Consider the following 15,197-nt stretch of genomic DNA (forward strand, 5'->3'; position numbering starts at 1 on the left):
TGGTTTCTCGATCATGCACCAATTTTAATAATTTTTTTTCAATGCATTTTTACGCAACCAAAAACATTAGAAACATACGCAACCATCCTTATTATTCATGGAATTATATTTCAAAGCTTAGCATACTTAATACCTACGTGTTCTCCTTAACTGTAACAATGACAGTGGAATTAAGATTTCGTTTGTGACTGATTTTGATTTTATCGTTCATTTTTCTTGGATTTGGATTCCAATAACCTTGTTAATCTTTCCAAAACCACTGATCTACGGCTGTAAAAACCGTTGAATTTGATAATCCATCAACCTCTATATCTGATGATTCGTCCTCAACCTTGTCGTTTTTTGAAATACTTTCCTTGAGAAATTGTCAAGAGAGGTACATTAGCTGAAGGTTTTTCATGACCTTTTCCAGCCTGTAAGTCAAGATAGTTTCCAGATTCAGTCACTGCATAGAAAAAAAATGAAAAAAAAAATGCTTTATTCATGGATCATTTTTTGTTGTTTGTTTGAAATAAGATCTCGGACTGAGTAGCGTACCTTTAAAAGGTGAACTTTCAGAAAGATTAACAAATGGATCGTTTACAGGGCAATTACGAGCTGCTTTCCTGATTTGATCTTGGAGATACTCAATTGATTTGCTGAAAATGGATCGCTGCAGGTATAAATAAACATTTGATAATATGTTGCTCTAGGATCTCCAAATAAGTTTTATTGTGTATATATAATGTCAGTATTTATAAATCCGTTACAAAATAAAAATACAGAAAAATATTTTAAGCACCTTTATAGTATAATTGAAAAGACCTTTATGTACATATGCATAAGCAGAATATTGCAGATATTGAAAACAATAATTACCATATCTGTAGATCATATTTTCCATTATGTCCAAACCTGTTTTCTGTAGTTTGACCGTTTGGCCATCGTACCTGTAAGAGAAGATTTTTTTTAATGTGTTTGTGTTGCTAAGTATTGAGTACACCATTTTTTATCAATTATTACTATACCTTTTCATTATTTACAAATTAGCTGTCGGAGAAAAATATGCAATCATATATACACCGGTATCCGTATCCTAGAGGTAGAGCGCTGGCTTTGTGATTAGGAGGTCTGGGTTTGATTCTCGTTTGCGGCGTCGCGTCAAACTTAAGACGTTAACATGATTATAGGTAGTAACTGTTCCTTCTCCAAGCGCTCGGCATTAGAAGTGAAAGTCACTTTTTTTAACATGACCTTAAAAACGTAGGTCCAGTGTCAAGGTAGGCGCTGGCACGATAAGGAAGTCTTACTGTTTAATGGCCCTGAGTGCCGAGTATAGGTCTAAATTTGAAGTTCTTCACCACCATACGGCGACATCTCTATATGAGTGAAAAATTCTCGAATGGGGCATTGAACAATATACAATCAATCAACCTTGTACAGACATTTCTTTATCCAGTTAATAAAAGTAAACAAAAACAAACGTCATCATTGATTACGTACAAAGACAGTTCCATTTCGATTCACTCTGTAAACGGATCCAATACTTCCAGTACCGCCGTCCTGATCTCCCCATTTCCAGTCAGGGTCTATACATAGATCAATATCCACATATAAAATTTTGTAATTTTTTTCCAATTTGTGTTTTAACATTAAATAGTTATCAACATGTAGGACGGGTTTTACCTCTTTTGACCATACAGCCCGTTGCAATAGTCTCATTTTCTAAAATTCTGGGTTCGTTACAGACTTGAACGTCGTATTTATTCCTTTCCTCTATGGTAGATCCATATCTGTAGCCATATGTCTCACCAGCATCCCACTTTACGTTTAACCACCCACCTGTTTAGAAAAATCGTTCATGCCAAAAAAACTTTTTTCCCGAGATTTTTATGACTTTCCAAATTTATACATAAGAAATTTTAAATATAAATGACCAGTTATCAATCAATGATTTAAGAATTTAAATGTCTGTTGCAACTACTTGGAGAATCTAATGTTTTAAATCCAGAAATTCAGAGAAAAAAAAAGATAAATATGAAAATAATCAAAGATATTAAAACAGAAGAAAACTAAAAAGGCGTGAGTCTTTGCTTATCCGCACAGCAATTATTTTTCTAAGCACAGCAATTAACAGTTTTTTAGATACACTTTAAGGCCAAAAATACAGGCAAGTGCAATGAAAGGTTGAGGCAACTACATTGTCTCCTATTAATACAGTCATTTAAGCCAACACTTTTAAATTCAAATATGGAGTGACTTTTTCCAATTGAATATTAATATGGCATCAAAGAACATAATGAATTGCAAAAAACATAAAATTGTTTATATGTGAATCCAGTTCGCTTATTAATATACTAGTACATGTGATATTGCATTAAAAAATTCACAACTTTCAACCATGACTATTGGACATATTCCGACTTAATTATTTTTTTTTACCAAAAGGTATAAAACGAAAATGTAATTGAAGTGTTCCAACCTTCCTTTATATGCCCGATAACAGTCCCAGGACCATTGCTATCCTGAAAATTCCACTTCCAGCAGTCCCTTCCACGTTTGACTCGTGACCCTAAAGGAGGCATCCGAGGATCTCTCTCTTGAAATACATCATCCATTTCATCGACAACTTCTGCCCTCACAGAACCCCCCGAATTATATAATGTCTTCTTGGAGCAAATTTCAAATATATCCTCCTAAAAATTATAAAAACGTATGAAAACTTAGGAATACTAGAGCGGAGTTCTCAATAAATTGATCAAAACTTTTTAAAACGAATTTCACGATTAAATGTGTAAAAATAAAGGTGCTGGATTCATAAAACATATTACCTGATCTCTTTCTGAGAACTCTTTATCAGGAAATTTACATGCCAGTAACATAAGAATTATCGTGGTCATACCCTTCATTTTTCATCGTAAAGGATAACATGGATGCAGTTCTCTTTGAAAAGAAATATGTTAATTTGTTCTTTAATATTTCACATTCCTAAGGCCTAAATAAATGGATATATAAATGGAGATCTCTTAGATAAAGACTAAGAGCCATTTAAGACCTTTCTGGCCCTGAGCATTTCTGAATAAAAAATGTTCAGTCTAGGTTGAAAATTCAATACTTATTATTTGGACTGTTGGTGACATATATATATTTAACATGACGTGGTTTTCCCTCATGTCAATGACGGCAAAAATGCGTAATCTTCCCCATATCCTGTACATTCGTTGAAATAGTGTAAAGATGAACCAATTTTTTTTTCATTATTTCATATAGAGCACAACCTCTGATCCAAAATATACAATTACATAAAAAACATCTGTTTCTGAAGATTAAAAACATACATGTTTTAATTTTTGGATATTTGGCTGTGCTCACATCTTAATTCTTTGCGGAACGTAGTCAAATACGTGTGCTTTTTTTGTGTGCATAATTTAAGAACATTGCATTATATCAAAGCATGTTTTCTAATACTTCTTTTACGTCAGGGATGGGGTCGACTACTTTCAAAAGTAATCGATTAAATTACAATTACTTTGGATTTTAAAAGTAATCGATTACAAGCTGATTACAGACATTTTTAAAAGTAATCAATTACATCTGATTACTTTTCCTTCATGTAATCATGATTACTTATGATTACTTTAGATTACATTAAGTTTTTTTTGTTTAATGTTCAAGAACAACAGAATGTTTTTAATTCAGTCTTCTCTTTTTAAGTATTTTTTATATTTTAGGTATATATAAGGTAAAATCAAGAAAAGTTTGGTGGTAAATTTCTTAATATAGATGCATAAGATTTATCAAGTTCGTGTTTTCTATCTTAAGTACAAGTAAATATCTGTGTTATTTTTGAGATAGAAATAAAAAGAATTTATTTATCAAACTGGACATAATTAAAGTTATGCATAAAGGGATTCGATAGAGAACTGTTACACAAGTACCCCGGTAATTGTCCTTCTTGATTAGTGATGAGCTTTTCAATTAAGCTGCCAATTACTGGATGTTTTTACAAGAATTAACACATTGACTGGGCAAGCATGGATAGTTCAATAATTGTTATAACCCAAGCTGACCCAACTTTAGTATACCAGTGTTTTAATACTAATTAAATCGCATATCTTTTTATGTACACAGAAAATCAAAAAAAGTTATTTTTAGAATACAATAAAGGAATATTTGATATTTTAAAAAAACATATTTATTCAAAAATATTTTTATAGTGAAAACAAAATGTTGCATTTCACGTTAATTGATTGAAACCAACAAAAAAAAATCAAACTTTAAAATGATCCTGTAGTAATTTTCTTCCAGTTTAATTACATATATCAAGTCAAAATGGAGAATAAGTATTTTGAAATTACTACTGGATAAAGCTAGGAACTGATAGAAATTACTCACTGTCTGGACAATGGACCTGATAATAAGCATTTCTGGAAGGATTAGAAGAAAACAATTTACTAAAAATAGCTTATAATTTTATAATAACTTTTGCTCACTGAATATCATCAAAAATCATGATTTTATGACCTATGTCTAAATTATAGTAATTATAAAGAAATCAAAAAGTAATCATAATTACAGGACTTTTTTTCGGAATAATCGATTAAATTACGATTACTTGTAATCAGAAAAATGGGTGATTACTGATTACTCATGATTACTTGGCAAACTGTAATTGATTACAGCTGATTACGATTACTGATTACGATTACCCCATCCCTGTTTTACGTATTGTGAAGTATTTGTGTTTTGAGACACCCTCCCCCCTCATTCAATATGCGTATGAGAAGTTTGTAATCATTATTTGTACATGCCTTCTCTTACAGGAATTATATCTGAACTGCAAACATTACCAATTGTGCTATAAAACGATGTTTGGTAATTCCTATTATTTCATGTTTGGTAAATCCTACACTTTCATGTTTGGTAAATGACCAAGTTTACCACAGAGCAAATATGGACTGTGAATTCATGGATACGTAAAAATATGGACTCTTACAATTTTACCAGTATTTATTATGAATTTTTATAACAATTAACTTACAACTCATCGTTTAAATTGATTGTAAATACCGTTTTTCATGTGTGTCTGTCGTTCACGTTGTTTTCCTTTTTGGTCATGGCGATTCGTAAGATTCTAATTTACAACGGGGGTTTAGGTTATTGTTCTCCGTCCTCGAACGTCATTATTTTATTATTGTTAACCTATACGCAACTTGTATTGTACATTTTTATGCAACTTACCTTCATTGTTTATTACTATGTATTTGTTTTACGATTCGGCGTCACATCGTTCGTATTTTTCATGGTTTGTCCCACTTCAGCGATGTTGTTAGTATCGTCTGCCATTTTGGTCTATACTTTCTTAAGGTGCAAATTTCAAAGTATTAATTTATTTTCAGACTATCCACCCCTCCAAATACCTTTGACCTAGGGGTCCGGAAATTAACCAGTTTTTAAGAAGCAGCTTTCTTCATCATAAATATGTACTAAGATCATTAGCATGATAATATCCAGGAGCAAAGGAAAAGATTTTCAAAAAATTCTGTTTTCATTATATAAACATTAGAGCCCCACCCTAACACAAGAAGCCCTGACCCAGGGGCCCTAAAATTCACAAATCTCAAAGAAGCATCCTTCCTCCTCATAACTATGTACAGTGTACATAGTTCATTGGATTAATACCCAGGCACAGAAAAGAAGATTTTCAAAGAAATAATTCATTTTCACTATATAATCTTTATAGCCCCGCCTTGGCACTAGAATCTCTTTTCACTATGAATTTTGGAAGAGGCAGCCTTATATAACATAACTATGTACTTGGTTAGTTCATTTAAAGCCTATGAGCAGAGAAGAAGGATTTCAAAGAATTTATACATTTACATAATATAATAATTACAGCCCCGCCCTCCCAGATAGCAGGATGTTATTGGACCTTTGTTGGGCCAACAATGCTCCTTATGTTGGGCCACCGTTTGTATTCAACATTGGGCCATCGGTAATTTGCTCATCGGCCCTTAATCAAACCAACTTGTTGGCTTATTGTTGGGCCAATGTAACAGTTAATATTGGGCCACTGTTGGGCCAATGTATTATTTCAATATTGGGCAAACGTCATTTTTGTACAATTGGGCCATTGTAAGCAGTTAATGTTGGGCCAACGGTAATTTGCTCATCGGCCCTTAATCAACCCAGCTTGTTGGCTTATTGTTGGGCCAATGTAACAGTTAATATTGGGCCACTGTCGGGCCAATGTATTTTTTCAATGTTGGGCAAACGTCATTTTTGTACATTTGGGCCATTGTAAGCAATTAATGTTGGGCCAACGGTAATTTGCTCATCGGCCCTTAATCAGACCAACTTGTTGGCTTATTGCTGGACCAACGAACGGATATCATTGAGCCATTGTTGGGCCACTTATTCTTTCAATATTAGGCAAACATCATTTTTGGGCCAACGTTGGTTTGTATCTTATTGGCTCTTTATCATGACAACTCATTTGCTCTTCACTGGTTGGCCATTTGTCCTCAAAATTGACAAACAAATACATATATTAAGGTTATACTAGTTTTATAGTACAGTTTAATGGTAAAAGCCCTTTAATACTATATATATATGCTAGATTAATAGTTTAATACATATTCTCAATATATATCTCATAGCATTAATTAAAAAACTGAGGAAAAAGAAATCAAAACATAAAATTATCTTATAACATACTAGTATTTTATTGCTCAGTGCATGAAGAAAACATTAATAAAGAAATAAAAGTTGATGCTCACTTCAAGCGATACATGTAGGGTTACATGACTGTATACTCCCTCTCTGATGTAAATTTATGCACAAGTTCAGTAAATTGCAGGTATCAATAAGCAGGTCCAACAAAGAAACAAAGCCCCCCCCCCCCTGTTCTTAAAATAATACTAAAATGAATCCCGTCATTTTGTTTACTTACACAAAAAGAATGTTCCTGGCATCTGCATCGTGTTTGTAACCGACAAACAGATACAGAAAAGGGTAGAACTACAGATTTGTCACAGTATATAACAGAAAAAGCTAGGCACTGCCACTTTCCATCTGATCCCTCTCTTAAGTCTTCTCATCTCTCTCCCGAGTCTCCTCCTCCCCCTTTTTTCTTCTCTGTCCGTTTCTTCCTCCCCCATCCCTGTCCTTGGCATACCTTAGCTATTCTTTGATTGTGTTCTGAATGTCTTTTTAGAATCTCCAGTAGCACTAAAATTGTAGTATTTGGTACTTAATACATTTGTTACTTTTCTCAGTAAAGAGTAAACATACGATTAAATTTACAAGTATATCACTATATGTTTAAGCTGTCAATTAAGGAATAACCGTCTTTTTTGTTTCATGGTGTGATTAAGTGATTAGCTTGCATGATGAAGGCATTTATGCATAACGTTTCTACGCTTGATCATTATCATCATCACAACGATTTTGATTCAATGTTGCCCCATATAAAATACATGTATAGAAAAGTCGTTGCACTGAACAAATTTTAATTGAAAGAACCCAATTTATGTTTAGTACTGAATAATTTTAGTTTTAACTTCAACAAGTTTAACATTTTCAAAATGTTTGATCATGTGCTCGACGTTAAGTGTGTATAAGTAAATTAAGTGGTAGACTTCGGAAATGTATTTTACTAGTCACACATTTCAATACAAATAAGGGGCAAATTATTTATTGTTTTAACTGTATCAAAACACATTTGTTATTTTATACTTTGATTTATTTTTCTTGTATAAAAACAAAAACATTTAATCACTGATAATTTATTTTGTTTTGATAAATTACAAGAATTTTAACAAGCCTTGTAAATTTATTTTAGCTAGCTTGTACTTTCAAGTAATGTTGGTTGTAGATTTATTTTCGATTGTAGAGATGATCAGATTTGTTGATATACAGATTTGTAACAATTAAATGTTTATACACATTGGCCCAATGTTGGTCCAAAATATCAGGCCAACATTGGGCCAAGGAGCAAAATGACACTGGACCAACGTCATTTGCCAACATCGGCCCAATGTTCCTATTGACCTTGGTCAAACAATGTCACATTCATTGGGCCAATGTTGGCGCAACGTTGGGCCAATATCTGTAGAAATAACACTCTACAATGGGCCAACGTTGGCCCAACATATCGGTCCAACATGGGGCCGATGAGCAAACTTAAATTGGGTCAATGTCATTTGCCAACATTGGCCCGATGTAACCGATGACATTGGCCAAACGTTGGCCCAATGTTATCATGCCATCTGGGGTACAGTGTTAACCCAACAGCACCTGGCCTCTGCACTTCCCCGTGTCTGCTTTGCGCAGATTTGTACATGATATCGTTTACAAACTAAACGTTAATTCAGCTGTGCCGAGGCAAACATATTATAAATACTTACAAAGTGGATGCAGATATGCAAGGTATCAGTCTCATTACGCTCGCTTGTGTCAGATTAAAAATGGCGCGGATAATACAAGTAGCCCGGTTGTTGTCTACCCATGATCCTCAGTCAGATTCATGGTATATTGGGCCAACGTTGGGCCGATGCCAATCCCCAAACAAATATTTTCTCTCATGATAATAATGTTATGATATAATGCGAACAGTTAGCCCAGCATTAGCGCACCATTATACATTACCAGCTATCGATATTCCATGTTGGGCCATTGTTGGCCCAATAAAGGTAACCCAACAGAGATAATACAACCATAATGTAAGATTGGGCCAACGATGTTCTGCTTTCTGGTTTATTACAAATAAATATAAGCATAAACACAATTCAAAAAATAGAATAAAACACTCTTTGGTGCTGTGATCACTTGAAAATATCATATCTAAACAAGAGCAGTCATCCAATGATAAGCATGGACATAGAAAGTCCTCTTAATTATTTCAGAATGTGCCAACGTTGTCCCAACGTAAAGTTCAGCAGCTAATTATAAAATTGACACCATCAATTAATTGGCAGTATAATAATTGGGCCTACGTTGGCCCTATATAAATATCCCATCTTTTAAACACCTAAACAAAACAACACTTGTGTGTATTACAAACATTGTGCCAATGTTGAGCCAACATACTACTACCAACTTGATAGGACACGTTCTTTAAGGGTGTATTAGAAACAATGGGCCAACGTTGGACCAACATAATACAATCAACTTGATAAGACATTTCTTTAAGGGTGTATTAGAAACATCGGGCCAACGTTGGGCCAACATACTACTTGAACTTGATAAGGCACTTTCTTACAGGGTGTATTACAAACAATGGACCAACGTTGGGCCAACATAATACTACCAACTTGATGAGACATTTTCTTTAAAGGTGTATTACTAATAATGGGCCAACGTTGGGCCAACATATACTACCAACTTGATAAGACACATTCTTTAAGGGTGTATTACAAACATCGGGCCAACGTTGGGCCAACATACTACTACCAACTTGTAAATACACTTTTCTTTAAGGGTGTATTATAAACATTGGTCCAACTTTGGACCAACACCAGGAACCTTCCTTCCTTGGGAACTAAAGTGAATGGAAGTTGCTTACGTTACGTTGGGCCAACATAGGAATTCTGTCATGGTCAAGAAGGTTGACTTGATAACATTGGTTCAACGTTGGCCCAACGTTGTTCCCCCAACGCCAACCATACAACCTCTTGCCAATGTTGGCCCAACATAGTCATGCTATCTGGGCTAGCACTAGACTCCCTGACCCTGGGCTATGAATTCACTTGGGAAGAGACACCCTTATTCAACATAACTATGCACTTGGTTAATTTATTCAATGCCCATGAGCAGAGAAGAAAAATTTCAAAGAAATTACATTTTTACTATATAATCTATATATAGCCCCGTTCTAGCACAAGAACCCCTAAAACTGGGATCATAAGATTCACAATTTTAAAAAAGGCAGCCATATTCAACTTAACTATGCACTTGGTTAGGTTTTTTAATGCCCAGGAGCAGAAAAAAGGTTTTCAAAGAAATAATGCTTTTTCACTATATAATCTATTTAGCCCCGCCCTAACATTTAAACCCCTGACCCTGGGGCCATGCATTTCACAATTTTGGTAGAGGACCCAATAATGATTACAACAGTTTGACGGCTTGATGTCCAAGAGTAAAGTAGATTTTCAAAGATTGAACTAATTTTAGTGGTTTTGGTCCCACCCCATGCCCCAGGGGAGGGGGGGAAGAGACCATGAAATTCACAATTTTTGTTCTCCTTCAGCCACAGATGCTATATGCCAAAATTCGAAATTTATTCAGAGGCTTCAAAGATGAAGCTGAAAATGTTCAAATGTAAACGCATAACGAACGACGACGGACGAAAACGGATGGCAATAAAAATGTTTACTGATGATATGTATCAAATCAGCATCTTTTACCTAGGCAATGTATCATGTCGGAGTACTGATTTGAATAATAACGTAGGAATTTAGTGTCTCTTCCACATATTATAACTGCTACATTTTCGTCAATGTCTGGATGGTTTGCATACTCTAAAAAGAATAAATTACACATTATCAACTTTTTTTTTCTCAGAGCGCGCCCCCCCCCCCCAAAAGACAAACAAACCAAAAAACAAAAAAAATAAAATAAAAAAAAATCAAGAGCAACGTATATTCAATCGCTTTGAAAGAGCTGTATAAAACATATTCAGCTAATAATTTTTAGCTCTACTGGTCAGAGACCTGAAGAGCTGTAAACAATTTTTCAAAATGCTACTCCTCCTAAGTTTTGGTCTGATTTCAAGATAACTTGGCACACAAGTAGACTACACTAAGGTACATAATTTTTTGTATCGGTTTTTGATTTTGATGATCTGTGTTGCCGTGGCTACTAAAAATAGAAATTTCTGTAAAATTCTTTCAAAATGCTACTCCTCCTACGATTTTGGGATGATTTCAATATAACTTGGCACACAAGTTGACTAAACTAACGTACATAATTTTATGTATCGGTTTTTGATTTTGATGAACGAGGTTGGCGTTGTTACTAAAAATAGAAATTTCTGTGAATTTTTTTTTCAAAATGCTACTCCTCCTACAGTTTTGGTCTGATTTCAATATAACTTGGCACAGAAGTAGACTACACTAAGGTACACTATTGTGTTTATCAGTTTTTGATTTCGATGAACTGTGTTGGCGTTATTACTAAAAATAGAAATTTCTGTGAAATTCTTTCAAAATGCTACTCCTCCTACAGTTTTGGTCTGATTTCAATATAACTTGGGACACAAGTAGACTACACTAAGATACACAATTCTGTATATCGGATTTTGACTTCGATGAATATTATTGCCTTGGTTACTAAAAATAGAAATTTCTGTGAAATACTCTCAAAATAGTACTCCAAATACAGTTTTAGTCTAATTATAATATAATGTTGCATGCAAGTAAACTACACTTAGAACATAAGGAGACTTAATAAAGGGTCATTATTCTATTTATTGCTGTTGTAAAGTTTCAATTCCCTACTGGTTAAGTACTTTACTCTTCCTTTGCTATAAGTACAAACCAGCAGAGCTTCAGTTTCGACAGAGATTTCTGGTTGATTTATATTGTTCAACCTCATGAAGTTATTTATATTTGTGTTTTTCCTGTGTCATGCATCTCTCTCGAGTGTTTCTAAATTAGTGTACACTTTTTCATAAACACTAGAAAAGGTATATCTTGAAAGAACTTACCATCAATAATTGTACAAAATACTTCTTTCAGTTGTTCAAATCCCTCCTTCCCAAGACTTGACGATGTGTCCAATATGAAAATATTGCTTGGGCCTTTTCCATGTTGATGACTCAATTCAAAATCTAGAAATATATTACAATGAATCGATATACCGAAATAATCAATGTTCATGGGAGATCAATATTTTCAGATTTTGTTGGTCACACCTATCCATGTGTAGGGAGAGGGCTAAAATAGGCTGCGCCTGCTGCCCAATCCTATTCACGACAACATCTGTGAATAAAATATTGTTTAAATTAACACCTATCCATGTGACGAGTTTATCCCAATCACGACCTGGTGAATGAACCATAATTTTGTAAAGATGTTTATTCATTGGATTTTTTAAAAGTACAAATTACCCATGATATAACATCATCATGACCCCCAAAAACTGCTTGTCTACAAACATTTTTAATTGACCTATTCCTGTAATTTAATTTGCATTTCATTAATTATTTTTAAAAAAGACCATAAATCGAACAATGGTTTCATTTCTTAAACCTTCTTATGCGTTATTTTTGTCCCTTTCTGACATTTTTACTTCATGGATATAGGTATGATAAGACATCAATGTTACTTTTGATTTTTTACAATGATCATAACTGTATACTATGAGTGCATATAGATAATCTATTCCTAACACGTCTTTCAAGCACACCCATACATACATGCATCTACTGCATGGCGCCTTTTGACTCTTATAAATTTAAATGAATTCAAATGATAATTAGGCTCATTGCTATTACTTACTTTTCTGAGCTTCGAATTGGGCTTGTTCCTGCCAAAATTCCTGCGCACGTTTAAACTCGAGGGCCATCTACACCATATTTGAAACATAACGATGTATTATCTTTATAACTGCTGATTACGTTTTCATTTGATAAATGTAAATTACTTTTATAATGATAACGAATACATCTTTTAATCCAATAAATTATTCTCTTTAGTATTTTGAGCTAGTTAAAGAAAACGGACAATGTACATGTAATAACGGCCTTATTGTTACTAGATACCTGGTATCAAACTAAAAAAAAAATAGTTGCCTCAAAGGTTACATATGGATTCTTTTAAAAAATAGTTGCATCGTATTCATCTACTCAAAAAGCCAATACAAAATGTTTAAATTGAAAAGAATCTATGATACAATGCCAATACATTTCCAGATAATAATTAATGTGAACAATTGTCACATAGAATTATTATATACTTTTGAAAAATAAAGATTAAACTAAAATATCTATCTCACACTGAAAGAATTTACATGGCCGTGGCACTGTTTACTAAATATATCTAATTTCCTTGTTCCTGTTTCCTTGTTTTGATTAATTATATATGCCAGATATTGAATGCTTGATGGTAGTGATATTTTCTTTTCAGGAAAATATATGCCATGATTGGTGTGCAAGAGGTACATAAATAACTCGATACTTTGATAGTCCTCTCCTCATTCTAAGTAAAAACATTTTAATAGTTTTATTTCAAGAAGTCATAAACACAATAGATACAAAGAAAAGTTTTTTTTCCTGAAAAAAGAGAAAATTCCACGAGAACCCTTGTTAATCTATTTCAATCGCACTTGTCTACATATTTAAAATGTTATACCAACATAGATCAGACTTGATTATAAATTCATACTCCTTTTTAAAAGAACATAATAGGGAATTATCATGAACGTTTTAGTGTAAATTCCAAACAATATTAGGCCCAGCTTTTCAGCGTACCATATAAGGACCAGTCTGTCTGTCCGTCTGTACGTCTTCTATCTCTATGTCAGTATCATATTTTTTTTACTCATATCGTGTATCGCCGACTAACAGTGTGTTCAGTAACCTAGGATGGATTTTCAGTTATGAGGTCGAATTTGAAATAAATTTCTATGTAAAATCCATGAAGTAAGTACTCTTTTTTCCTATCTGTTTCAATTCATTCGAAAAGTTGGAAAAGGTGAAAGTTAGAGATACATTTTTGTGATAGAATGAATCATTTTCTTGAAAATAGTTCATCTATTTTATAATAAACGAGGAAAGATTGCCGTTTCGTGGCAATTACGACGCCCCGAAGAACATTGTTTTTCAAAGACCGTGTCATTTTTGGTAAAGTCAAATGTATATTTTTTCAACATGCATTAAAAAATGCATGTTTTTTCACAAATGAAATACAGATATTTTTTCTTTATTTTTTTTTTGAATATTCTTTTTCATTTCTTTTTATGTTCTTTAATTCTTTAATTTGAGATGGTCACCGTTTTCAAATGAAAGAAATAATAAGATATTGTTATATGAAAAATTACTGATGAACAAATCGTAAAGAGGACAAATACATGGGTAACTGATTACACCTGAGATGGGATCAGGTGGAAGGAGTAAGCAACACCTGTATGAAGCAAAGCCATAGAAAAAAATGTTTTAATACTTCTGATGTACAAAAGTTTTGAATTCATTTTTCATAAAATCTCATGCAATTTTTTTTTAATTCATATACTACAATATTTATATTAATTTTGAATATTAGGTTTGCAAGAAGAATTGATGAATTTTGTATAAAATTTTAAAAGAAAATCATACCAACTTTTAATTTCTAAATTCCTGCGAAAGTGAATTATCAAATCACCTCAAATTGAACACGCGCGATAACATACTAAGACAAACGACAAACACATACACAACACAATAACTTCTTAAATTTACATAGATACTAGTTTTTAACAATTTTCACTTCTGACTCCTCTCTTGTCGTCAAGTTTATCTGTATACCTTTGGTCATGACTACTCTGTATCTAAAATAAATCATTATTTCATTTTGTTTAGAATGATTCTAATTTAAGTCGCAATCCATTTTTATTAGGGTCTTCCGTCTGCAGCGGAAGACCCTTCTATTATTCTTCGGTTTCTTTTTCAGTTTTCTTATTCTTCCTTTTTTTTTTCTTTACAAAATTTGTGCAGGAGATTTCTCAGAGATGTCTTGACCAATTTTCTTCAAATTTTCATGGTAGATGTGTTGACATCTGAAGTTAATTCCGGCATATTATTTTAGGGATATTCACTTCCGGTCGGAAGTTATCGCCCTTTGATCGAAATTTAGAGGACCCCCTTGTCTGTGATGGAACTCAAAAACGGTTCAAGCTAGAAAGCTGAAATTTTCAGGGAAGATAGAGGACATATTGCCATATTGCACCTGGGTCAGGATATTTTCCGGAAGTGTCTAGTATGGAAGCTCGGTAGGGGTCGAAATCTAGGACACAAATCATGAGTGATTTTATGAGACATTTCGCATCATATCTTTTAAAGTATAATTATTTTGTTAAGACATACTGAGCAATATTTGTGCAGAATGATAGAAACTTTAATATGATATCAAGAAAAAAGTGCTGACTTATCACAATAGGGACCGAGAGGGGCCAAAAGTCTTTATTCGATAACTCTTTAGCAGTCTATATTTTGTTATACATTACTGAAGCAAAAATGTTTA

The 15,197-nt window shown here is 33.3% G+C and overlaps 1 pseudogene; it reads right to left on the minus strand.

The window, feature by feature from the left end:
- Nucleotides 1-828: 828 nt before the first annotated feature.
- LOC134245211 (uncharacterized) lies at nucleotides 829-13,014 on the minus strand (annotated as a pseudogene).
- Between the last annotated feature and the right edge of the window lie 2,183 nt (nucleotides 13,015-15,197).

The sequence above is a fragment of the Saccostrea cucullata genome, unplaced genomic scaffold (genome assembly GCF_032062105.1).
Source record: "Saccostrea cucullata isolate Sc308-1 unplaced genomic scaffold, CSIRO_AGI_Scuc_v1 ctg3428, whole genome shotgun sequence".
Taxonomy (NCBI): domain Eukaryota; kingdom Metazoa; phylum Mollusca; class Bivalvia; order Ostreida; family Ostreidae; genus Saccostrea; species Saccostrea cuccullata.